Consider the following 26,122-nt stretch of genomic DNA (forward strand, 5'->3'; position numbering starts at 1 on the left):
CCGAGGTAATACCACAGTACTCACAGTAGTAGATCGATTTTCCAAGATGGTTAAGTTTATTGCCTTACCCAAGTTGCCATCTGCCAAGGAAACGGCCGAAGTCATGCTACACCATAAGCCTGTGAATATTCTCATTCATCCAGGTCATGGTTATCTCAAGGAAATTCAATCGAATGCAACTGGACTTAGTTATTTGTCTTTGAAGACGTTTCACCTCTCATCCAAGAGGCTTCATCAGTTCATGCTCGCTTGACTAGGCTGGGACTAGTCCAACTAGCTGGTGTGGAGACCCAGGTATTTAACCTCTGTGGAGGCATTCACATGACCAGTGGTGTCATAGGCTCGTTTAGTGTTCCATTGTGACAAACGACAGTCGTTGAGACAGTCGTTGGGGATGGTAAAGTTGGTTTCGACTTCGTTACTGCTCTGTTGTGTTGTAACGACAGTCGTTAGAGTTGGCAAGAGTTGGCAACCCTGAGAATGGTGCGGGAATATGAAAAGTTGGCTCGGAAAATTGCAGATTACAGAAACCACCTACGGTTTAATCTGAGATGCAGACAACAAAGGCTTATACCAACTAGCCTACACCTATGTTCCACTATGGAAGGCCATAGAGTGGAAAGAATCATAGGAAAAGCACAAAACCAACTCCTCAATGAGCGGATAAGGCAGATTAATTTCACTGTGGAGGGGCTGAAAGAGAAAACAGAGAAATTACTACAGAAATTAACATCACTCCTACCTGGTTCTATGTTGGAGAAAGTTGTGGATTTCACCAAGAAAGCCCAATTATCCCAACACAACAAAAGCAAAGAAAGACAGACCAGAAAGTTCCATAACCTGCAGTCTCGGAACAAAAGCAATAACAACACAGAAACTCTTACTTGGAAGCAAAAGACTGACATTCCAGAACAGAATACAATACAAGACAGATGGGTAAAGAACTTGTCAGACAGAGAACTTACCCAACCAGAGAAAGAGGTCTTAGCCAAGGGCTTGAACTTTGCCATGACACCAAAACAGTTACCTATAGTTGATTTGATTACAGCTACAGAATCAGCTATAAAGAAAAACAACTTAACAGAAACCGAAGCCGAACAGCTTAGGTTAAAAGTGTCAGCAGCTCTGTCCAACGCCAAGGCTCCCCCTCCCAACCTCACCTTTGAGGAAAGGAAAGCGGTCACAACACTCAGCAAAGACCCCAGAATCACAATTCTTCCAGCAGATAAAGGACGATGCACAGTTGTGCTCAATACAACTGACTACCATGCCAAAGTCTCTACACTACTCAGCGACTCAGAAACATATGAAACCCTGAAAAGAGATCCGACTAGTGGCTACAAAAAGAAAGCAATAGAATGTCTACAAAAACTACAGAAAGAAGGGATTATTGACAAAGCACAATATCACCGTCTTTATCCGCAAGATTCTATCCCTTGCTTATATGGACTTCCAAAAATCCACAAAGAAGGGGCTCCACTCAGACCCATTGTCAGCAGCATTAACTCGGTCACCTACCACATTGCCAAACACGTGGCGAACATCCTGGCTCCCTTGGTGGGCAACACCCCCCACCATATACAAAATTCTATTGAATTTGTGAACAAAGTCCGGAACTTAAAAATGGATCCAGATGAAACCATGGTATCCTACGACGTGACTTCTCTGTTCACTTGTATACCAACCATGGAAGCTTTGGAAACAGTAAGAGAGCGTCTTACACAGGACGACTCTCTCCAGGACAGAACAAAACTCAGACCAGAACACATATGCCAACTCCTGGATTTGTGCCTAAACACCACATATTTCCAGTTCAATGGCAAATTTTACAGACAAAAACATGGCTGTGCCATGGGTTCACCAGTATCTCCCATTGTGGCCAACTTATACATGGAGGAAGTGGAACGCAGGGCCCTGAACTCCTTTGAGGGAGCAACACCGAGCCACTGGTTCAGATATGTGGATGACACGTGGGTCAAAATCAAAACGAAAGAAGTGCAAGCCTTTACTGAACATATCAACTCAGTGGACAGGAACATCAAGTTCACCAGAGAAGATGTTAAAGATAATAGTTTGCCCTTCTTAGACTGTGACGTCCATATAGAAAAGGACAGGAGCCTCCACATTGGGGTATACAGGAAACCCACACACACAGACCAATACCTCCTTTTCGACTCACACCACCCTTTGGAACACAAACTTGGTGTTATCAGAACTCTGCAACACAGAGCTGATAAGGTACCCACCAGCTCACAGGCCCAAGGGGAAGAACATGAACACCTGAGGGATGCCCTCAAAACGTGTGGTTATCCCAGTTGGACCTTTGTGAAAACTGCAGCTGGTTCCAGGAAGAACACCACCAAGGTGGTTGAGGAGGAAAAACAGAACAAAAGAAACAACATAGTCATCCCATATGTATCTGGGGTATCAGAAAAACTCAGGAGGATCTTCAGCAAGCACCGTATCCCCGTGTATTTCAAACCCAGCAACACACTCAGACAGAAACTGGTACATCCCAAAGACAGAACACCACACACTCAAAAAAGCAATCTGGTGTATGCTGTCCAATGCAATGAGGAATGCAAAGACCTCTACATTGGTGAAACTAAACAACCACTACACAAGCGCATGTATCAGCACAGGAGGCCCAACTCCTCAGGCCTAGATTCTGCCGTCTACCTACACCTGAAGGAGAAAGCTCACTCCTTTGAGGACAACAATGTCCACATCTTGGACAGAGAGGATAGATGGTTTGAAAGAGGAGTAAAAGAAGCCATCTATGTGAAATTAGAAAAACCATCTCTCAACAGAGGAGGAGGTCTGCGACACCACCTATCTCCAATTTACAATGCTGCCCTTTCATCTCTTCCCAGGAGATTCCACAACTTAGCCTCTAAGGAAAACTGCCATTCACAAAGGACCCCATGTGACTCTAACGACTGTCGTTACAACACAACAGAGCAGTAACGAAGTCGAAACCAACTTTACCATCCCCAACGACTGTCTCAACGACTGTCGTTTGTCACAATGGAACACTAAACGAGCCTATGACACCACTGGTCATGTGAATGCCTCCACAGAGGTTAAATACCTGGGTCTCCACACCAGCTAGTTGGACTAGTCCCAGCCTAGTCAAGCGAGCATGAACTGATGAAGCCTCTTGGATGAGAGGTGAAACGTCTTCAAAGACAAATAACTAAGTCCACATGCTACACCATGTTTTTCGAGTTTATGGGTTCCCCAAGGACATTGTCTCGGACAGGGGTCCTCAGTTTGTCTCACACTTCTGGAAGGATTTTTGCTGATTCATTGCTGCTAAAGCCAGCCTGACCTCAGGATATCATCCGGAGTCGAATGGCCAGACCGAGTGCCTCAACCAACAACTAGAGACTGGTCTCCGCTGCCTGGTGTCCCAGAACCCCTCTACATGGAGCAACCACCTGGTCTGGGTAGAATACGCTCACAATACTCTACCTACCTCTGCTACGGGGTATACTTCATTTAAGTGTGTTTTTGGTTATGATCCTCCTCTTTTTCCTGATAACAAGCTGGAGGTGTCAGTTCCTTCGGCCCACGCTCTAGTACGCCGCTGTCAGCGGATCTGGGTGGCAGGAGGAGGGCTGCTCCTGCATACCAGCCGGGCAAAGGGTGTGGCTCTCAGCTAGAGACCTCAATCTGAAGGTGCCTTCCAAGAAGCTGGCACCGCGGTTCGTAGGAACTTTTCCCATCACCCATGTCATCAATCCCGCTGTGGTACACCTTCCCCTACCTCGCTCCCTCCGAGTCCACCCCACTTTTCACATTAGCCAAGTCAAGCCTGTTCGGGAAAGCCCCATGGTTCCTGCGACTCCTTCACCCCCTTCTCCGGAAATAGTGGATGGCGGGCCAGTCTACCAGGTCCTCGCTGTCCGCAGCCGTGGCCGAGGCAGACAGTACTTGGTGGACTGGGAAGGTTATGGTCCTGAGGAGCTGTCCTGGATTCCCTCCTGCTTCATTGTAGATATGACCCTCATAGACCCGCAGTGAGGTATTGTCTTGTTTTGGGTTTTTTGTCTCGTCATTTCCTGTTTTATTTTGAAGTGTAACTCTCCTCTCGTTTCAGGTCACTTGCCCTTCCTCCTTTGTTCCTTCCTTCATTGTTTCCACCTGTTTCCCATTACCCTCATGTGTTCAAAAAGTCTGCGTTTCACTTGTCTTGTGCCAGTGTGTTTCGTCCCTGTATGATCACGCCAGCGTACCTCATCATAGCCACAGAAATCTCGTCTAGAAGCTCTTTGTTGAATCCTCTGTTTGGAGTGAACTTTTGTTGAATCTTTTCATAGCTCAGCTTAGTTTCATTTAGACTTAGATTTTTCCTCTTTAATAGTGATTTTTTGTTGTTGATCTTTTGTTTAGTGAGTTTTTGATTATCCTCCACTTGGAGTGATTTTTTGTTCATAGTTAGAAGTATTTATCCTCCCTTGGGAGTGTTTTCTGTTCTGATAATTCTTATTGCCTGTTTTCGTTCCTTCATTATTTTGTTAATGTTTCATAGTCAGGTAATTTTCATAGCCTCTCTGTTTCATCATTCTGCCAAGAGGATTTGCCTCAGACTTTCTTAATAAAAGTTGAACTTGTTACTCGAGTCTCTGCATCTGAGTCCTGCTCCGAACCCCAGCTTGACAGGAGGACTGGATTAACAAATCGTCAATACACAATAAACAATTGCAGAGTACGCAGGAAATAAAATTAATGAAAAGAAACCAGAGAGGAGCGCCAGCATTCGTTCATTCAACTGAAATACAATGGGTTATTATATTCCTCTCTTGGTTGTCCCAGAAACCCACATGGAAAGAAAATATATGAACATATATGTTTTTTATCTATGCCACTGTTGAGCACTAATAGGGGCAATTTGGTTATTGGCAAGAAGGCCAATCATTATGGGGAATAATCACTGAAACAAAATCAGTGTATTCTTTATACACATAAAATCTGGGCAGCACCCTGTCACCAGGGACGAATAGTCAAATTAATAAGGATTCAAGGAGCTTTATTGTCATTTCACACACGTAAAACATGAGTGGAACGAAATTAGTTTCCCTGGTCCCAGTATAAGCCCAGTTTCCTAACAAAATAAATATAAATATAAACAATGCTATATAATATAAAAACAGTGGAATATAAGTGAAAACAGTAGATGATATAAACACCAGTGTAAACAGTATAAACAGTAGTGCAAATGGCTGACAGGGTAGTGCAAAATGACCGTAGTGCAATGAACATGAGTAGTTTGAGTTCTGTGCAAATGCTGCATTGTGCAAAATGTTCCATGGGTGGTTGTTTGTGTGTTTGTTGGTGTGTGAGGTGTGAGTTTGGCAGCAGGGGCTACAGAGGACCTCCAGAGTTCAACAGTCTCACAGCTTCTGGGAAGAAGCTGTTCCTCAGTCTGGTGGTCCTGCTCTTGATGCTCCGCAGCCTCCTGCCTGAGGGGAGAGGGGCAAACAGTTTGTGTGAGGGGTGAGTGGGGTCCTTCATGATGCAGGAGGCCCTTTTCCTGCACCTGGAGGTGTAAATGTCTGCGGTGGTGGAGCTTTCACCACCCTCTGCAGAGCTTTTTTCTCTGCTGCAGAGCAGCTGCCGCGCCACACAGTGATGCAGGAGCACAGGACGCTCTCCACCACACATCTGTAAAAGGATGTCAGGACCGAACTCCCCAGTCCGGCACGCCTCAGCCGACTGAGGAAGTAGAGGCGCTGGTGTGCCTTCCTGATGAGGCAGGAAGTGTTGTTGCTCCAGGTGAGGTCGTCCGTTATGTGGACGCCCAGGTACCTGAAACTGGAGACCACTTCCACCGCTGTCCCTCCGATGTACAGGGGAGGAAGGGGGAGATGTCTGCCCCTTCTGAAGTCCACGATCATCTCCTTGGTCTTTTTCACGTTGATGCAGAGGTTGTTCTCTCTGCACCAACCCTCCAGGCGTTCCACCTCCTGCCTGTAGTTGGCCTCGTCGCTGCTGGCGATGCGTCCAACCACAGCTGTATCATCCGCAAACTTCACGATGAGGCAGCTCGGATGTTGCGCTGAGCAGTCGTGTGTTAGCAGGGTGAACAGGAGGGGGCTCAGCACACAGCCCTGGGGAGAGCCGGTACTGAGGGTGATGGGGGAGGAGGAGATGTCATGGATCTTCACTGTTTGCGGCCTGTCCGTCAGGAAGTCCAGGACCCAATTGCAGAGGGTGGAGCTCAAACCGAGAGCACTGAGCTTGTGGATCAGTGTCTGCGGAATGATCGTATTAAAAGCAGATGTGAAATCCACAAAGAGAAGGCGGACATAGGAGTCTTTATTCTCTAGGTGGGTGAGAGTTGTGTGGACCACAGAAGATATGGCATCCTCTGTGGATCAGTTCTTCCTATATGCGTATTGGTGTGGATCCACAGTGACGTCGGAAATAACAGTCTCTTAAAAATTGATGAAGGGTAAATCCGAGTACTGACTGTCATGATCCAGCTGTTATCACAAGTACATTCACAATAACCACAAGCAATGACAAGTTAGATAATAACAGGATTTATTAACCAACAACAACCATTCAGAGATAAGTATATTAACTACATTACTAACTAAGGATAACACAGGTACAGCAGCAAGGGTATGCATATATAGATCTATATAGATATATAGGAGCGTGTATGTGTGTGTGTGTGTGTGTGAGAGAGAGAGAGAGAGAGAGAGAGAGAGTGAGAGGGAGAAAGATGGCGATGCAGGAAATAGACTGAGGAGTCTTCAGGCCAGGACTAGCACACTGAAAGAAAGCTTCATCCATCATCAATTTCAATTCCTATGTATGTCTGGTACATATGTTATTGGCAATAAAGCTGACTTTAAGTTGGAGGACGACAACAGCACTTTCCATCGGCGTGGATGACACCAATATACTGATTTTCAGTGGTATGACACACTGCTGTTTTATTAGTTTATAGGTTATAACAAAACAGCATGCTACTCTTGCTACTCAAAGATGCTATTTATACCAGCATCATTAGATACGAAAACAACTACTTCTTTCCCACAGCATTTGGTTGTAAATTGAAATAATTCATCATCTTTGTTATGAAATGCATACCTGTTAAGTGTGGTGACCCATGTTTTGTTAAGCACTTTCAGGTTTTAGCAAGAACCATTCTGGCACAGTCTGTAGTCTGTGCTTAATAGGTACACACAAGTTATGTTGCTCTAGTGTGTCATAGTAATTTGTGTTTCTGTGTAAGAGATGAATTTTCCCTTCATCCACTATTGTAGCACGTTCAAGTTTAATGAGTGGCTAACACACAAAGACACATTAATAAGGCACAATCCTGCACCTACAGAGAACCTCCATCTAAGAGGTGGCAAGGAATCTGACATCCTTGTTTGGCAGAAGTTATAAGGTGCCAGGCGACACCAGATGTCCAGAACTCAACAAAAAATGATCAGGTTCTGTACTTTCTTGCATGCACTTTTTTCAGCTTATTATTAAATGATAAGGATTCAGTTGATTTTATCTGTTATACTGTAGATTAGGTGTCATTGTGCAATTCAGTTTGTATACAATGGTATATAACCTGAACATTAAGAATTGTTAAAATTTTTCAGTGGATGATGAGAGTGTGAAAACAGAAATTAAATAAACCAGACCAAAATTTACCATTAAAACTCTTGAGAACTTGGAAAACCCTGTACATTGATGACTATTTTTACTGTTGAATGATTTTGCTGCAATGATCTCAAAAACTCTTTTTGTACTTGTTGCCTATAACCTTTTAAAAAGAGCAGTGCAGGTAGTGGTAGGAAACCCTTTTTTGTTGTCAGTGTGGCACTGGTCATGCTTGTGAGCGTGGAAAGACAGGAGTCTTTTTATATATCATAGGTATATTAGGTAATATTGTTAGGAAAAACACTATAAATTTTCATTGTTATGAGGATGACAGACAAGTAGATTTATACCATTGAGGTGAAATGAAGTGCTCTCCACCAGACTTAAGAAAGCTATCATAGAATAATGGAGTACTGACATGCCATTTAGATGTCCAATTATATATTCTTTCTATTTTCCTGAAATTATTACTGAACCATACTGCAATTTACATTTATGGACAGAAAGATGTAGTCAAACCTCTCTTTAAAAAACACACACTTGACCCAGAGGTTTTAAGCAACTATAGACCAATATCTAACCTTCCATTTATTTCCAAGATCCTTGAAAGAACAGTCACCAATCAGTTATATTGAAAATTTTCAATCTGGCTTTAGAGCTCATCATAACACAGAAACAGCATTGGTCAAAGTCACAAATGACCTCCTCCTGGCATCAGACAAGGGATTTATCTCTGTCCTTGTATTATATTTCAAAGACTGCATTCTTTCACCTCCGAAATATCGCAAAGATTAGGCATATCCTGAGTCAGAAAGATGCAGAAAAATTAGTCCATGCATTCATTACATTATGCATTCATCTAGGCTGGATTACTGTAACTCCCTTCTATCAGGCTGCCCCAATAAATCCACAAAGACTCTCCAGCTAATCCAGAACGCTGCAGCACGACTACTGACAAGAACCAGCATGAGAGATCATATTTCTCCTGTTCTGGCTTCTCTACATTGGCTACCTGTAAAATTCAGGATAGATTTTAAAATTCTCCTCACTTATAAAGCCCTGAATGGTCAGGCACCATTCAATCTTAAAGAGTTAATAGTACCCTAGTATCACACAAGAACTTTGCGTTCCCAAAATGCAGGGCTACTTGTGATTCTTAGAGTCCTCAAAAGTAGATTGGGAACCAGAGCCTTTAGTTATAAAGCTCCTCTACTATGGAAGCATCTTCCGGTTTTAGTCCGGGAGGCAGACAGGGTGTCTGCCTCCTCTACGTTTAAGAATAGACTAAAAACTTTCCTCTTTGATAAAGCTTATAGTTAGGGCTGGCCTAGGCCGGCCCCTAGTTATGCTGCTATAGGCTTAGACTACCGGGGGCCCTCCCATGACGCACTGAGCTCTTTCTTCCTCTCCCTCTCCTTCTGCACACATTCATGTCCCATTAATGCATACTACTAACTCAACTTCTTCCCTGGAGTCTTTGTGCCTTCTTGTCTACTACTACTACTACTACTACTACTATTGTTATCAAAATCACCATAATACCTTCTGTATACTTCAATGTCTTTATCATTATCTACATTTCCGATACTTCTGGTATTATTACTGCTGCTATGCATCTCTGCTTGTGTGCTCCTTCTCTCACACCCCACCCCCTCTGCCTCTCTCCCTTGCTCTCTCTCTCTCTCTCTCTCTCTCTCTCTCAGCCCAACCGGTCAAGGCAGATGGCCGCCCATCTTGAGCCGGGGTCTGCTCCGAGGTTTCTGCCTTATAAAAGGCAGTTTTTCCTTACCACTGTCGCCAAGTGCTTGCTCAAGGGGGAATGTTGGGCTCTCTGTATTTACAATTTAATTAAAGAGTTTGGTCTGGACCTGCTCAAATTGGAAAGTGTCATGAGATAACTTTTGTTGTGAATTGGCGCTATATAAATAAACAGAATTGAATTGAATTGAACTACCTTTATAGTCTTGCCTTTTCATACTTACATATCTCGTTTATCACACAACTAGAACATTTACACAGGTAATTAAATAGGCTACCTGATGAGCAATGGGCATACATGACTGGGACCTATAAATGAATTGGTAGCAATACCAGGGGCGCTGAGCACCAGCTACTGGTCAATAAAGCAGTCAATTGGGACTGCAAGAACAAGCAGACCAACCTGTGCACTGCCTGGATTGACTACAAGAAAGCCTATGACTGAATGCCACACATGGATACTGGAATGCCTGGAAATGTACGACATCAACAGGACACTAAAAGCCTTTATAACAAGCTTGATGGGGCTGTAGAAGACTCCAGAGATCAATTCAAAGCCATTTTGCACAAATTACCACCAAGTGCGACATATACCAAGGTGATGTGTGATCCTCGCTGCTGTTCTGTATAGGCCTGAGCCCCCTCAACCAGATTGTCACATCATCATAGTGGTGAGGGATATTGGTTCTGAAGTGGAGTAAACATGTCATCTCGTCTACATGGACATGACATCAAGCTGTACCCCAAGACTGAGTGAAACACTGACTCGCTGATCTACATATTTCACCAGGATCAACAGCAATGACACTGGAAAATTATTCAGAATAGATAAGTGTGGTCGGATTATAACAAAGAGAAGGAAGATCAATCAATAAACAAATACACAGATGCTCTCATTTCATTCACACAAACACACATTCTGCACAGCCAAATATTTTAACCATAGATTCATTGCCAACGTAAGCAGAACGTTAGCACATTTAGCCTTTAAAACATGAAAGTTGGCTCAAACAAGGCTGTAGCATGTGCACTGCCCAGTCAAAATGTAAGATTAAAAATAATTTTCAGTTGTGATTGTATCAATAATCAGTAAATAGGTGCTTTTCTCAGCAGCTATTTGACATGTCACTCAATAAAAGAATGAGACCATAATTCATAAGGGCACATAGGCCAAACAGTTTGACCAGATTTAGGGCACAGTCTACAACCTAAAGATTTGGGTCTTTCATTCATACTAACATGTACCCTTCTGTCTGCCACTGACAGCTAATGTTTTTGCTATGAACCTATTATTAACATGCATTACTGTTTGTAGACTGAGAGACTTGTTAAAGAGTCATACCATATGCCTCGATATCAAGCCTTTCTTGCATCACAAAAGGTGAGCCCCTACTTAGTGTATTTTTGAAATCGCCATTCGGAAAGAAACAGTCATTTGAATGAAGTATATTGTACTTTGGTGCATGAGACTAATGTAGAATTGTCGTCACAGATAGAGATGCATACATACATGCATATGTGCTTATTGAACTATAACTGATTAATGTTGTTTAACATGTTATTCACTAAAATATGAAGTGACTATGGTGATATTTGAATCATGATATGTATTATTAATAAAGGGTGCTGTGAATGTATAGTTGCTTTAGTTGGTTGTTTAGCAGTAAAAGATGAGTACAAAAATTTTTAAATGAAGCCATTCCTAGGAACTATTAGGTTCATAATTTGAGCTGTTTAATTGAGAAATGCACCTTGTGGTTCTCTAGTACTTGCAGAATGCCACCCATTTTTTAAGACTTTATATTCCAATATATTTGTTCCTGTATTCAAGTGTGGTTCAGTCGGTATTTGTGAACATGTACCACTTCAATGATGTAACTGACATCAATCTAATCTTAAGTCACACTTACAATGCTTTATGACTGTTGATTTAGCTCAGTCCACAATTTATTATACAGTCCAGACTCCGATCTCATTTAATTATATAAAAATATTGATGATTGATGAATGTCATTTTCAGCATGTTATTGATATGTACCTTTAATAGAATTGTTGATCTTTTTTCTTTATGTGATAAGCTTGTGTTATATTAAAAAAGGAAAATGTTTTGTACTTGTACGGGGCTCTATCCATAAACCCTGTACATACTGTAAATTATTGTATATCTGGCACTTACTGCTTATTGCACTTCTGGTTAGATGCCAAACTGCGTTTCGTTGCATTGTACTTGTACATGTGTAATGACAATAAAGTTGAATCTAATCTAATCTAAAATCTAATCTAATAAATTGACAATTTGTGTATCTGAAGTCCTGTAATGTAGTTTAAGATTGTCAAAGCTTCTAGCCATCACATCAGCAGCAAGTCTGGTATTAGCTGCCAAATGGACAGTGTGTGTGTCTCTTAGTGTATGTACTAAGATCCACACACACAAATGCATCATCATATCCACATTCAACTGTGTCTTCCTGATAAGAAACATTCCATTTTTACTTCCACCTTCTTTTCTTCTTCAAAATATCAAATGAAAAACACATGCAGTTATTCTCACCTTCTTTCACCTGTCCTTCCTTGACTTTCTTCTCTGCTTTCTCTATTATAGTCTTCTTGTCAGTAGCAGGTACCTACAATATACTGGGGCTTGACTGTAGTGGGCCAATCTGTAAACAGAAGAGAGGGAAAAGCAAAGAAAGAAAGTGATTCGATCTGCATGTGAGAATAAAATTGAAAGAAAAGAGAAATCTGAACCCCCCAAAGCTCCAGAAACAATCACCCCCTCTTCCTCATTGCTGTCTTTTTCCATTCCTCTCCCCTGCTTCATCTCCCACTCCTTCCTTTAATGTGCATGTAAAAACACTTAGCACTTTATGCTGTCCATTTTTACTGTTTTTCCTGTCATTTCCATTTCCATTCTTTAATTTTGTTTTCTTTCTCACACTTCAATCTCTGTCTGACTGTTTAAGTTTTCACATTCTTCTGTTGTGCAGCAGTCCAGTTTGAAAGTGGATTGGGTGAGGTGACAAAAGATGCACATTTGCACATTTTCACCATGATCATTTTAGAGACTTCTACTGAAACTGTAAGTTTTAAGCTATACTTCAGCAACAGCAGCAAAATCACAATGTTTTAGAAGCTTACAGAGAAAAGTTCTGCGCATACTAGGTATGAAAGAAAGATATTGAAACTAGGGCTGGGACTGCATTAACATTAGAGCCGGGCAAGTCAACGCAATAACTCGATAATTAACATGTTAACACAATAATTAATCAACGCCGACAATTACTTTTTATTTCATCGCGCAATAAGGTATTTTCTTTAGTGAGCAAGTGAGCAACAGTTAGATAGCTAGTGAGCAACGGATTTAAAATAATTATTATAATAAAAACAACTGTGTGATAAAATAATTGTCAGCGTTGATTAATTATCACGTTAATGCAGTCCCAGCCCTAATTAAAACAAACACAGACAAAACTGCTCTCAAACAAAAAAAATGGAGAAATTTTGGAGAACAGACCTTTGAAGGTGTGTTAGATTTATATCTACTATGAATAATGTTTTACATCGTTTTAACATTTTCTACAACATTTGCAGTGAATATAAAATGGGGAAATTCTGCTTTTGGTAAAAGAATTCAGCCCCAGGCCATAATGATTTATTAGCTTCATTCCAGTTTAAAAACTAAAATAGCCTAAAGCTAAGTAACTGTGAAGTATTTTCCCATATAGTATTGTTCATATGGAAGCACATGTGACTGAAATATCTTGCTAGATTGCTGAAGATCTGAGCTATGAGATTGGTCCATTTTGGTATGAGACTGGTTCATTTTGTGCAGAAGAAGTGTTAAATGAGCTTGAAGCAGAAACCATGAGTTAACAAAGAAAGTTGTTAACCACCGTTGTGATACCTATTATCTCTAACTGGGGTTTTAGGTTTTGTCAGACCAGTTCACATAGCGTATAGTGTAACCCTCTGAAGTGTTTAAACGCTGCGTAGAGGAAGCCTTAAAGGACCATAATATACATGTAACCACATTTTACACCATTGTCTTAAACAACAGCTACATACTGTACATTTCCCAAGGCAGCCAAATCTAAACTTAGTTAGTTAAATTCCATTTTATAAAGTAACTTTAAGAACTACCTCTGCATCAAAATGCACATAGTGAAAAAGTCTTTAGCTGATGGCAGCTGGCATTCATTGAATGTTTTCCACCAGTTATCTCGGGCCAGATCAAAGACCTTTGGGACCAACGTTCTTTGTTTTGTTATAAGATCTTTTATGACACTATTTTTATTTTCATTGGGGGAAGCAGAAAAATTTGAAACACACATTAACATTTTTGTGCAGACACTGAGCAATATTAGTAATTGTTTGGATGCTTGTGTGTTCACAAGTGCACTCATCACTCTCTTTTCAAAGTATGCAATGTTCATGGGAGGCTGGATGGATTGAAAACACTGAAATGAATGCACATATCTACTGAAAAGGTGCATTCCTAATATGATAAAGGCCACATAAGCACTGAAAATGTGCACATACACATTGAAAATGTACATATACATAGTGAAAATGTGCACATGCACATTGACCCTGTGCCGACACGCATTAAAATTCTCATACATGTTGAAATTATCTTAGTGTGTGTGTCTCTTAGTGTATGTACTAAGATCCACACACACACAAATAAAACAATCAGTAAAAAATCAGAAGTTGTTGTAGTCTAACAGGAAGGCACCACCACTTCTTAACTTTCAAAATAAAATTAGGGTGAACTTAAAAACATGGATTTGTGAGCAAGGGATGTACCTTGTCGTGACAGTACTGTTGTTGTATATAGGCAACTACATTTCCATATTTCTCTTCAATCATGTGGTCACAGATTCTGGAACAATGTTCAGTTGTGTTTAGTTTGACATTTTAGAACTGGGGTGATGTGCGCTGGTCAGAACTATTACAGGTCATTTTTAAGTAAGTTTAGGGAGGTTAAAACATATTTTGTTGCTAAATCTGGAGTACATGATTAATTGTGCACATGGTTACCTAAAATACATAATCTGTCACAAAGCAAAGGCATGTTTTATCAAGTTCACCCTGATTCTATCTTGAAAGTTGGCACAAGAAGTGGTGGTGCCTTGCTGTTTCACTTTAACTGTTTTTACATTTATACTTTAAACATGTAGTCCAGCTGCCCTTATAAAAGGCATGCTCTTTCATGCAACTGGGACATAGTACTATGTCATAACATTGCAGCCTGAACTTGCAAGATGTGACCAAATGCAGTGGGGCATCATGGTATTTTTGGATACTGCATTTCACATACCAATCTTTTTCAACCTCAAGCAGTACTCGTTACATGTTTTTTAATGAAATGCATACTGATCTGTTGTTAATATATAAATGTATAAAAATTTGAGGTTTACAGCTGTAAAGATTGCTGCATGTAAAAAAAAGAACAAAAAAAGAAACTTTTTCTCACTTACATACTTATAGAAAGATAACTTATTAAGAAGTTATTATTTGACTGATGTATGAGCTTATTTGCTAAAGATCCATTTTTGCTAAAGAAAACATTGCTACACTAGTAATCATCTCAGTTCCAGCATCATTCTTATTAGATCATGTTAACTGTTAATATTATGCTTTCCCGCTTGTATCACTACACCTATGACAATATGTAAGTAAATACTATCCGCTGAAGATTTTCTGTTAATGTGGTGTAGCATGTTATGATTTGTAGCAGCTATCACTGCTGTGTCTTTCTACAAAGGAGACCTGAATTAATGTATTATTATTTTTCTGTATTTGTTTACTTTGTTTGAGCGGTGTTGGTATTTGGGAGCACTCATAAAAGTAATTTGATTCTTTGATTATCCACAGGTAGACTTTGAAATTGAGGCACACCTGCCTTGGCAGCATCAAGATATATCCCTCCAAGACAACCCCCCAAAAATCACAGCCTTTTAACAATTTGGTGACCTCAAGTCTCTCTTTATGTAAAAACCATTTTCTCCATCTTTTTACAAAGAGGTCTTTTTTCACTTTTAATTTGCCCGTCAGTTGCTCCATCGTCAAAATATCTTCTATGATTAACATCCATTGTTTTTTACTTGGAGTATCAGTCTTGAGCCTGTTTTTGGTAATGGCCTTCTTCCCAGCCACCAGGAGAATCTTAACCAGATATTGGTCTTCGACATGCACCAATCCATTCAAATCTCCAAAGTACATAACAAAGCAAGATTTAGGAATTACATAACCAAAGATATCACAGAGAACAGAATGAACGTTCCCCCAGAAGGGCTGTATATTTGTACATTTCCAGAAAATGTGTGAGTGATCTGGATCTGTGTGAGTACACATTTTATCACACAGTGATAAAATATCGAATTAAGATAAGAACTGTATTGATCCAGCAAGAAATTGTTGTGCCAGGGTTGCAATACAAAGAGGCAAACGAAAGTATCAAGGGCGGCACTTTGCTGGGGCCGGCATGTGAGGACCTCCGCCCCGCCCACCAAAAAAAAAAAAAAGATAAAAAATACTTAAATAATTAATTAATAATTGGCACCCCTGGCGTTGTAATTACGCCCCCCGAGAGCGCCGCTCAGTTACTGCAACTCTGCAAGAGGGAGGTGGGATCACTCACCGAGGTCAAACCACTGAAATAAGGAGGAGGAGGAACGGGGATCCTCCTAATTGTTCCACAGTTATGGAATCAAAAAGCACTCAAAGTAAATTTCATTCATAACACCAGGTAGTTGCTACTGTAGGCCCATTTCAAATTACACTCTTGGTTTTCGGCTGTGGGTTGTGCGAAGGCCAATAATACAGCCTTACTATTCAAAAATGAGACTATCTGTACACCACCAATGTGTTGGTTTAGTCTTGATCCCCGCTGTCCGTCACGTCAGAGGGCATTGGCATTAGCGTAACCTGTTGATTCCCGAGGCGACTCCAATTCAGGTAATAAACATAATGGACAGAAAAAGGCCAAAGCTATTGGGTGCTTATTTCAGAAAGAAAAGGAAAGAAGAAGAGGATAAACGGTCCAAAAACAAAGGTATGTAGCTAATGTTCCCTCTGTAGCGTACGACTGTAATTACGTTATGAAAAGGGGCTAATGTTAATTGTTTAGAGGTCATTAGCTTGTTTGCTGTTTTGTGCGCTAGTTATAGTTTACCTGAACACCTGAATACCTGAGTTAACATACATACATACCAATAACTGTGTCTACACTTAAGCTATCAGCACCTTTGCTGTCATTGCTTTGTGACCATTTGGTTATCGCTGCGTACTGTATTTGGCCATCGGGATTTTCCGTGCAGTAAGCTAGCCTTAAAAAGACGGACGTTGCCCACATTTCGCCCATTATTTTCTGTCTCAGTATAACATTAATAGAATTTGGGCAATGTAGCATTTCTCCCCGTTGGTTAATCTGTGGGTTAATAGCATGTAATAGGCGTAATAACATTAAGAGATAGCTAATGTATTTAAGTGTGTCGTTCATGCATGTTTACAGTGATGCACTTTTCCAGCAACACTGCTAAAATATTTTGGAGCGCCTCCTGCCTAGGATGAGTCTCCAGCAACAGAGGCCTCATCTGGAGCAGAGGATGAGGAGATCCCATCCACCTCTACGGCTGCTATGGCATCTCCTGCCATGTCTCAGGAAGGCCATGAAGAGTTTGCTGCTGCTTCTCCACAGCAGGAGCCTATAGGTGGGTGGTATTTTGCTGTCATTTGTGTGTGTGTGTGTGTGTGTGTGTGTGAAGATTGAAGAGTGTGTGAAGTAGCATTATGTTTTATCTGTGAATTTTACCTGCCTGTACACATTTTTTCCTGTTAGTTGTGATTAATCCAGTTTTTCTATTTCTTAAAACCATGTTTTGTTGTTGTTTGCTGTGTGCTTTGAATAATGTGCCAAATCAAATGTGCTGTTCTACAGAAATGCCTGAACCCCCACAAAGTTCAGCTTCCACTGGGGAAGAACCTCTTTCAATAGACCCTGCAGACTGGCCATCATCATCACCATCTCTGACAGACAGCATAAGGACCGAGTTGGCACGCAGAGGACCAAGTTAGGTGACATCAGACATCAGATTTCTTTTTTCCTAATGGGAGATGTTGTCACCAGAAGGGTCAGGTTTTAGTTCTGTGTGTGTGAAGGATTTGTGTATTTTGACTTGTATTTTTATTGTTGTTATTTATATTCAATTATCCTTATTTCTTTGTCGTGCTTTTCTATGCTTAGACTTAGACTTTCTTTATTTGTCATTTGGATTTTCATCGCAAACGAAATTTCAGTACAATGGCTCAAGCACAGCAAGAATTACCGACAATATTCTTTAAAAGAAAAAAAGTAAAAAATATAATATATACACAATAAATATGCAGTAAAAAGTACTTGAAAAAGGAGATATTTTGTATAAAGTCAGTCAGGATATATACATATGTAATTATTATTGCACAGTGAGTATTAGTAATAAATAGTAATTTTGCAGATTGCACAGAATATAAATATATTGCACGGTAAATAAATGGGCTGTAGTCCTGAGTGGTGTATGTGTGGGGGAGGAGGGGAAGTGATCATACAGTGTTAAGCAGTCTTATGACATATGAAAAGAAGCTGTTTGCGAGTCTGGTTGTTCTGCACTGCATGCTGCGGAATCTTCTGCCAGACTTCAGCAGTGAGAACAGACCATGGTGAGGGAGGGGTCACTGGTGATGTTGTGGGCCCTGGTCAGGCAGCGTTTCCTTGTAATGTCCTGGAGAGGAGGGAGTGGAGTCCCAATGATTTTCTCCCCTGTCCTCACCACCCTCTGTAGTGATTTCCAGTCAGAGGCACTACAGGCCGCTGACCAGACTGAGATGCAGCTGGTCAGGATGCTCTCTATAGTTCCTCTGTAGAAGGTGGTGGGGATGGGAGTGGGTAGTTGTACTCTCCTCATCCGGCGAAGAAAGTGTATGCGCTGCTGGGCCCTCTTTACCAGAGTGCCAGTGTGATTGGACCAGGTTAAAGCAGTGCAATAAGTTATTTAAAAAACCATCTTGTGATATGAAATGTGTATTTTCTTTCAATTCAATTCAATTCAGCTTTATTTATAAAGCACTTTAAAAACAATATATATCTTGCATATATTTATGGTTGTGCACTTTAAATTGGTTGTTTAATGTTTAGTTTGTTTTATTGTATTTCTATCTTAATAAAGTTTATACATATACTTTTCACCCGATGTTCTCTTTGGGTTGGTGGGGGCGTGAGCCAGTGCGGGGGGCGCCACAGGGGCTGTTCGCCCAGGGTGCCATTCAGGCTAGGACCGCCACTGGCTTTACCTGAAATCAGAGGTGTATAGTGTGTACAGATAGGGTGAGAGGACCGTCCCCTGAGGTGCCCCTGTGCTGCTCAGTATGGTGTTTGAGGTGGTATTCTGCAGCTTCACGTACTGTGGCTGGCCAGTGAGGTAGTTCCCAATCCAGGTGACCAGGGAGTCATTCACCTGCATGTCCAAGAGCTTACTGCAAAAAGTAGAGTAGGTCTTATGGTGTTAAAAGCACTGGAAAAGTCGAAGAACATGACTGTCACAGTGCTGCCTGTCCTGTCCAGGTGTGTGTAAGCTTTGTGCAGCAGGTAGATGATGGTGTCATTAGCTCCAATACGTGGCTGGTATGAGAATTGTAGGGGGTCCAGGTGTGACTTCATGGCGTGTGATGTCAAGGCCACGGGTCTGTAGTCACTGTGTGAGTTTGGGTGGTTGTTCTTCGGCACCGGAACCAGGCATGTTGTTTTCCACAGAGCAGGAACAACCATCATGCTCAGGCTCAGTTGAAAAATGTGCTGAAAAACATCACACAGCTGGGCCGCACATCTTTTCAGGAGTTTGGGGCTCAAGCCATCCGGGACTGCAGACTTGCTTGGACATAAATGGCTGAGCTCCCTCCCCACAGCATCCCTGCTGATGGTGATTGGAAGCTCTGACCTGTTGGGGAAAGACAAAGGCATTGGAGGGGGAGGGGTGTTAAGAGGGAGGGATTGAGGCTGAGCGGTGGGGGAGTAGTTAAGGAGGTGTGATGACCCCCGGAGAGGTGTTGATGGTGTGGGTGAGGGGTGTGAAGTGTCCACAACATCAAACCTGTTGAAGAACAGGTTTAACTCGTTTAACTTGTTGACTCTCCTCCCATCACTGCCGCAGTCTTTGGTCCTTGACCAGTGATGCATCTCATCCCATTCCACATCTCCCTGGTGTTGTTTTGGGCCAGTTTGCTCTCCAACTTCCTCCTATACTGCTCCTTGCCATCCTTGATCTTGTCTCTCACCTCAGTGTGCGCTCTCCTCATTTCCTCCCTGTTCCCCTTCCTGAAGGCAGCCTTCTTCCTATTCAGGGCTGCCTTGATGTCCTTGGTCACCCATGGTTTATTGTGGGGAAGCAGCGAACTGTCTTTGTGGGGACTATATTATCTGTGCCAAAATTAATATAATCCGTAATAAAGTCTGTGAGTGTGTGGATGTCCTCCCCATGTGCATCACAGAAAATGTCCCACTCAGTCGCCTCAAAACAACCCTGCAGGGTCTCCATGGCCTCCTGTGGCCACCTCTGGACAGTTCTTGTGGTCACTGGCTGCCGCTGAACTGCAGGGATGTACTGGGGCTTGAGGTAGACTAGGTTTTGGTCTGATTTGCCCAATGGGGGGAGAGCTATGGTGCTGTATGCTTCCTTCACATTAGCATACAGCAGGTCCAGTGTTTTATTTTCCCTCATTCTGCTGATTCTCATGTAAACAATGGGCCCTGGCGCACCTCCGCTAGGACAAGGGACCAGCATGATAAAAGTACTCCAAACACAATTAAAACCAGAATAAAAGTGGAGAAAATTTGCATAGTTAGTTTCCACAAGAAAAACACACTATGCTGAAAATAAGTTATTTAAAAAGAGAGAATTCTTACTAGAGAAATTAACAAAACATAACATGAAGACATGGAGCAACTCTGGCAAGCATTCGTTCGTAGCGGCGCCGGATTGGATTTTTAGTGAGTGAGTATATTAGTTTGAATCAAGTTTTTATGTATGGAAGTTTCAATATCCTTCCATCGATTTCACAATAAACACAGACCACGACGGATTAAAATTATAATAGAATTTATTAAAAGCAACAAGCATCCAAAGATAAATATCACTTCATAACAAAAGCTATTATAATCCAAGTTTTATGCGTCCACACTAACTACTAACTACAATAGGCATACAGATACAGCAGCAAAGACATTCATAAAAGTGGGTGTATGTGTGTGTGTGTATATATAGGTATACTGCGTGTGTGTGTATATATAAGAGGGAGGATTAAATTGGTGACAGACAACAAACAAGATGGCGGCTAACAAGCTAGTGGCTAACAACAAACAAGATGGCGGCTAAAAAAGTAGCGGCTAACAACACTCAAGATGTCTCAAGGAAATTCAATCGAAAGCAACTGGACTTAGTTATTTGTCTTTGAAGACGTTTCACCTCTCATCCAAGAGGCTTCATCAGTTCATGCTCGCTTGACTAGGCTGGGACTAGTCCAACTAGCTGGTGTGGAGATCCAGGTATTTAACCTCTGTGGAGGCATTCACATGACCAGTGGTGTCATAGGCTCGTTTAGTGTTCCATTGTGCCAAACGACAGTCGTTGAGAGACAGTCGTTGGGGATGGTGAAGTTGGTTTCGACTTCGTTACTGCTCTGTTGTGTTGTAACGACAGTCGTTAGAGTCACATGGGGTCCTTTGTGAATGGCAGTTCTTAGAAGCTAAGTTGTTGAATCTCCTGGGAAGGGATGAAAGGGCAGCATTGTAAATTGGGGATAGGTGGTGTCGCAGACCTCCTCCTCTGTTGAGAGATGGTTTTTCTAATTTCACATAGATGGCTTCTTTGACTCCTCTTTCAAACCATCTATCCTCTCTGTCCAAGATGTGAACATTGTTATCCTCAAAGGAGTGAGTTTTCTCCTTCAGGTGTAGGTAGACGGCAGAATCTAGGCCTGAGGAGTTGGGCCTCCTGTGCTGATACATGCGCTTGTGTAGTGGTTGTTTTGTCTCCCCAATGTAGAGGTCTTTGCATTCCTCATTGCATTGGACAGCATACACCAGATTGCTTTTCTGAGTGCGTGGTGCTCTGTCTTTGGGATGTACTAGTCTCTGTCTGAGTGTGTTGCTGGGTTTGAAATACACAGGGATACGGTGCTTGCTGAAGATCCTCCTGAGTTTTTCTGATACCCCAGATACATATGGGATGACTATGTTATTTCTTTTGTCCTGTTTTTCCTCCTCAACCACCTTGGTGGTGTTCTTCCTGGAACCAGCTGCAGTTTTTACAAAGGTCCAACTGGGATAACCACACGTTTTGAGGGCATCCCTCAGGTGTTTGTGTTCTTCCCCTTGGGCCTCCGAGCTGGTGGGTACCTTATCAGCTCTGTGTTGCAGGGTTCTGATAACACCAAGTTTGTGTTCCAAAGGGTGGTGTGAGTCGAAAAGGAGATATTGGTCTGTGTGTGTGGGTTTCCTGTATACCCCAATGTGGAGGCTCCTGTCCTTTTCTATGTAGACGTCACAATCTAAGAAGGGCAAACTATTATCTTTGACATCTTCTCTGGTGAACTTGATGTTCCTGTCCACTGAGTTGATATGTTCAGTAAAGGCTTGCACTTCTTGCATTTTGATTTTGACCCATGTGTCATCCACATATCTGAACCAGTGGCTCGGTGTTGCTCCTTCAAAGGAGTTCAGGGCCTTGCGTTCCACTTCCTCCATGTATAAATTGGCCACAATGGGAGATACTGGTGAACCCATGGCACAGCCATGTTTCTGTCTGTAAAATTTGCCATTGAACTGGAAATATGTGGTGTTTAGGCACAAATCCAGAAGTTGGCATATGTGTTCTGGTCTGAGTTTTGTTCTGTCCTGGAGAGAGTTGTCCTGTGTAAGTCGCTCTCTTACTGTTTCCAAAGCTTCCATGGTTGGTATACAAGTGAACAGAGAGGTCACGTTGTAGGAAACCATGGTTTCATCTGGATCCATTTTTAAGTTCCGGACTTTGTTCACAAAATCAATGGAATTTTGTATATGGTGGGGGGTGTTTCCCACCAAGGGAGCCAGGATGTTTGCCACGTGTTTGGCAATGTTGTAGGTGACCGAGTTAATGCTGCTGACAATGGGTCTGAGTGGAGCCCCTTTTTTGTGGATTTTTGGAAGTCCATATAAGCAAGGGATAGAATCTTGCGGATAAAGACGGAGCCTATGACACCACTGGCCATGTGAATGCCTCCACAGAGGTTAAATACCTGGATCTCCACACCAGCTAGTTGGACTAGTCCCAACCTAGTCAAGCGAGCAGGAACTGATGAAGCCTCTTGGATGAGAGGTGAAACGTCTTCAAAGACAAATATCTAAGTCCAGTTGCTTTCGATTGAATTTCCTTGAGATAACCATGACCTGGATGAATGAGAATATTCACAGGCCTAACATTCAAGATGGCGGCTAACAACAAACCAGGTGGCGGCTGCTCACTTGAGTGGGGAGAATACAAACAAGATGGTGGCTGCTCACGTGAGTGGGGAAACTACAACCAAGATGGCAACTGACTACATGAGGGGAAATCAGCACACAAAATGAACAACCACATAAAGGGTGACTCAGCAAACAAAGCAACAAATGAACACGCAAGTAATGACTCAGCAAAACCCAAAATGGCTACAGAAGAACACGCCGGGCGTATTATTCATAGCCAAGGTGGTTATAACCCACAGGGTGTGGCTTACATGTCCACAGAAGAGAACAATGGGCGAAAGCCTTTGGGCGCCACATACCCTTTTGTTACGGTTCGTGATCGCGTGCTCGGACTTTCGCCTCACTGTTCAGAAAGAGGAGTGTGAGGAAGAAGATAGAAATGAAAGAGCAGGAAACGCACCCAATAAGAAAAATAATCCACTCCAATTCCTTGGAGTCCTGCGTATCACCACACAATAGCGGAGTCGGTTAACCGGAGCTTATCTACTCAGCTATTGGTCTTTTAACTGGTGACGCGCGGTCTCGCTGAACTGGTGGAAGTGGATGATCGGTAACCCAAAATCAATAAATGCAGCACTTACAAGTTATAGAAAACATGTGTAAACGACCATACTTTACACTATCTCTGCCCAGAGATAAGCCTCTTACTTTGCGTTGCTCCGATCCTTCGGAATTGGAAAGTTAATAGTCCGCATTCACAGCATTGTCGGGATGCTGGCGATCTGTGTCTCAGGTGATGCAGAGTATTGATCCCTCGGCGGCAGCAGGGAAAATCACCGATGAATAAAACAAACTTTGTTTCGCTCTAACAAAGTTGGCGCGCACGGGCCTCGTTCGCATGTGATCAGCTGGCTGTAGCGATCCACGTCGGAGAAAAAAGGAAAGAAAAAAAAACGAAACACACTGCAGTCTATTTCTCTGCCTGCGAGAGACTCTGACCTAGGATTTGAAATAGTGATACTCAACGTTTGAGGAACTGCTCCCTTTCGGCTACCAAGTTGCAGAAAACTTCACAGTTCTCCACTGTCCTTGTGCACGGGAAAAAGCAGCGACTGAGGATTGCAGTGAGCTTTTATTACCTGAGTGACGTCACCTTGGACCCCTGTGGAGATGGCTGGCACACAGCCAATGTCCGTGCCAGTTCTGAGTTTGAACTCAGGAATTTAAGCCCTTTGAGACAAACTGCTTGTAAAAATGGGCTATACAAATAAAGTTGACTTGACTTGACTTGAATTTATGACTAGGTGCACGTCATGAGTGGGGTCTCTAACGGTTAGTCACTCTAACTCAGGCTTTATGGGTTACATGTAGGCCTCTCTATTGTTCTCATGAACACATGGCTAGAGGTCCCAACAATATTCTAGGTCATTTACCTCCCCACACAAATCTTGATATGCATTTATCCCCTTTATTAAATTGATCTTTTGGTATGTGTACTGGTAGAGATAAGAACACATTTAGCAAGCGTGGCAAGATGTTTATCTTTACCACGTTTATCCTATCGATCAATCCCATTGGATAAGTAGTCTATATCCCACCTTACATACTTGTCAATATAATATAATATAATTCATGTAAATGAATTAGCTGTTTTTTAAATATAAACTATAATATAATCAGCAAACAATCCTATTTCATGTTTCTGTTTATTTATGTCTCTACCTTTTATTGAGGGGTCTTGTCTCACCATCTGGGCCAATGGCTCAATGTATAAGGCAAACAGTGTTGGACTAAGACAGCAACCCTGCCTGATTCCTCTCTCCAGCGTAAATCTTCCTGACAAAGAGCCATTGACTTTTACCCTAGCTGTGGGTTTGTTATAGATAGATCTGATGCACTGAATTGACTTAGTATTGAATCCAAAATTTTCTCAAGTTAAATATAAAAAATCCCAGCTGACCCTATCCAATGCTTTTTCTGCATCTAAACTAATCAAAGCTGCTGGTATATTGTCTTTTTGTATTTTATGTATGATATGTATTGTTCTTCTAATATTATTTTGCGTTTGTCTATCCCTAACAAACCCACATTGATCCTCATCTGTCAGGTCTGGTACAAATGTTTGGAGTCTATTTGCTATAACTGAGGTGTACATTTTGTAATCAACATTTAATACTGATATTGGTATATAGTTCTGGCAATAATCATTGTCTTTTGGGGATTTGGGGAGAACTGTAATGACTGCTTCAGTCCAGGAGGGGGGGGGGGGGGGGGGGGGGGGGGGGGGGTTCTGTCACCACCCAAAACCCAGTTGAAGGTATGGTGGAGTAGTGGTGTTAGTTCTTCACTAAAACTTTTTGTACCATCGCTGCCAGGTGCCTTATTTGAGTTTGATTTACCAATTGCTTTCCGAATTTCACCGATTGTTATCTCTGCTGTTACCTCATTTTGTTTTGTGCCTATTGAAGGCAAGTCCAGGGATTCTAAAAAAGTTTTAATATCTTACGGTCCATTCGGACCAAAACCTCACGCCACAAGTACAGTTTCTTCCCCTGTGCTGTTAGACTGTTGAACACCAACTGACTAACATGCTGCCCTGCACCTTAGCAATTGATTTTGCTCACTCACTGTCCACCTGCTGTTCATTTGCACTGTTTACCTCACCCACTTGCACTATACTCCACCCTGCACTACCTCACTTTTGGATTACCTCCAGAAAAATATTTATTTCACTTATTTTATTTTGTGTTACCTTATTCTATTCTATTTTTATTTTTATTTTATTCTTCAATTATATGTTACTGTTATGTTCTATGTATGCACCAATCACCAAGACAAATTCCTAGTAATGTGAAACCTCTTCACTTACATGGCAATAAAGTCTTTTCTGATTCTGATTCTTTGTAGTAGTCTCTAAAAAAAAATTCAATTTCTTTTGGTTTATATTTGGACTGATTTGTCTTTGTCAAAATGTGGGCTTTGTAGATAATTGGCAGACCTTTTGGGGAAGACCTGGTCTCATTAGGAGAGACGGCATTCACCCCTCTTTGGATGGAGCAGCTCTCATATCTAGAAATCTGACTCAGTTTCTTATGAAACCAAAACCCTGACAACCCTGAGTTGAGACCAGGAGGCAGAGTTGCAGTCCTACACGCCTCTCTGCGCTTCCATTACAGTTACCCACCCAATATAGTGTCTGTCCCCCGACCACTTAAATCAATTGAACCAAATTCAAAAAGAGGAGTTATACATAAAAATCTTATAAAGATCAACACC

General features: G+C 41.9%; 1 protein-coding gene across 1 annotated transcript in view; it reads right to left on the reverse strand.

Moving 5' to 3' along the window:
* The window catches only part of plekha6 (pleckstrin homology domain containing, family A member 6), a 134,214-nt gene that overhangs the window by 86,479 nt on the left and 21,613 nt on the right, over positions 1-26,122 (reverse strand). Inside the window, exon 2 of the mRNA XM_046379865.1 lies at positions 11,924-12,032. The gene's annotated coding sequence lies outside the window, so the exon portion shown is untranslated. The remainder of the gene's footprint in view (positions 1-11,923; positions 12,033-26,122) is intronic.

Source organism: Scatophagus argus, chromosome 3 (genome assembly GCF_020382885.2).
Source record: "Scatophagus argus isolate fScaArg1 chromosome 3, fScaArg1.pri, whole genome shotgun sequence".
Classification (NCBI taxonomy): domain Eukaryota; kingdom Metazoa; phylum Chordata; class Actinopteri; family Scatophagidae; genus Scatophagus; species Scatophagus argus.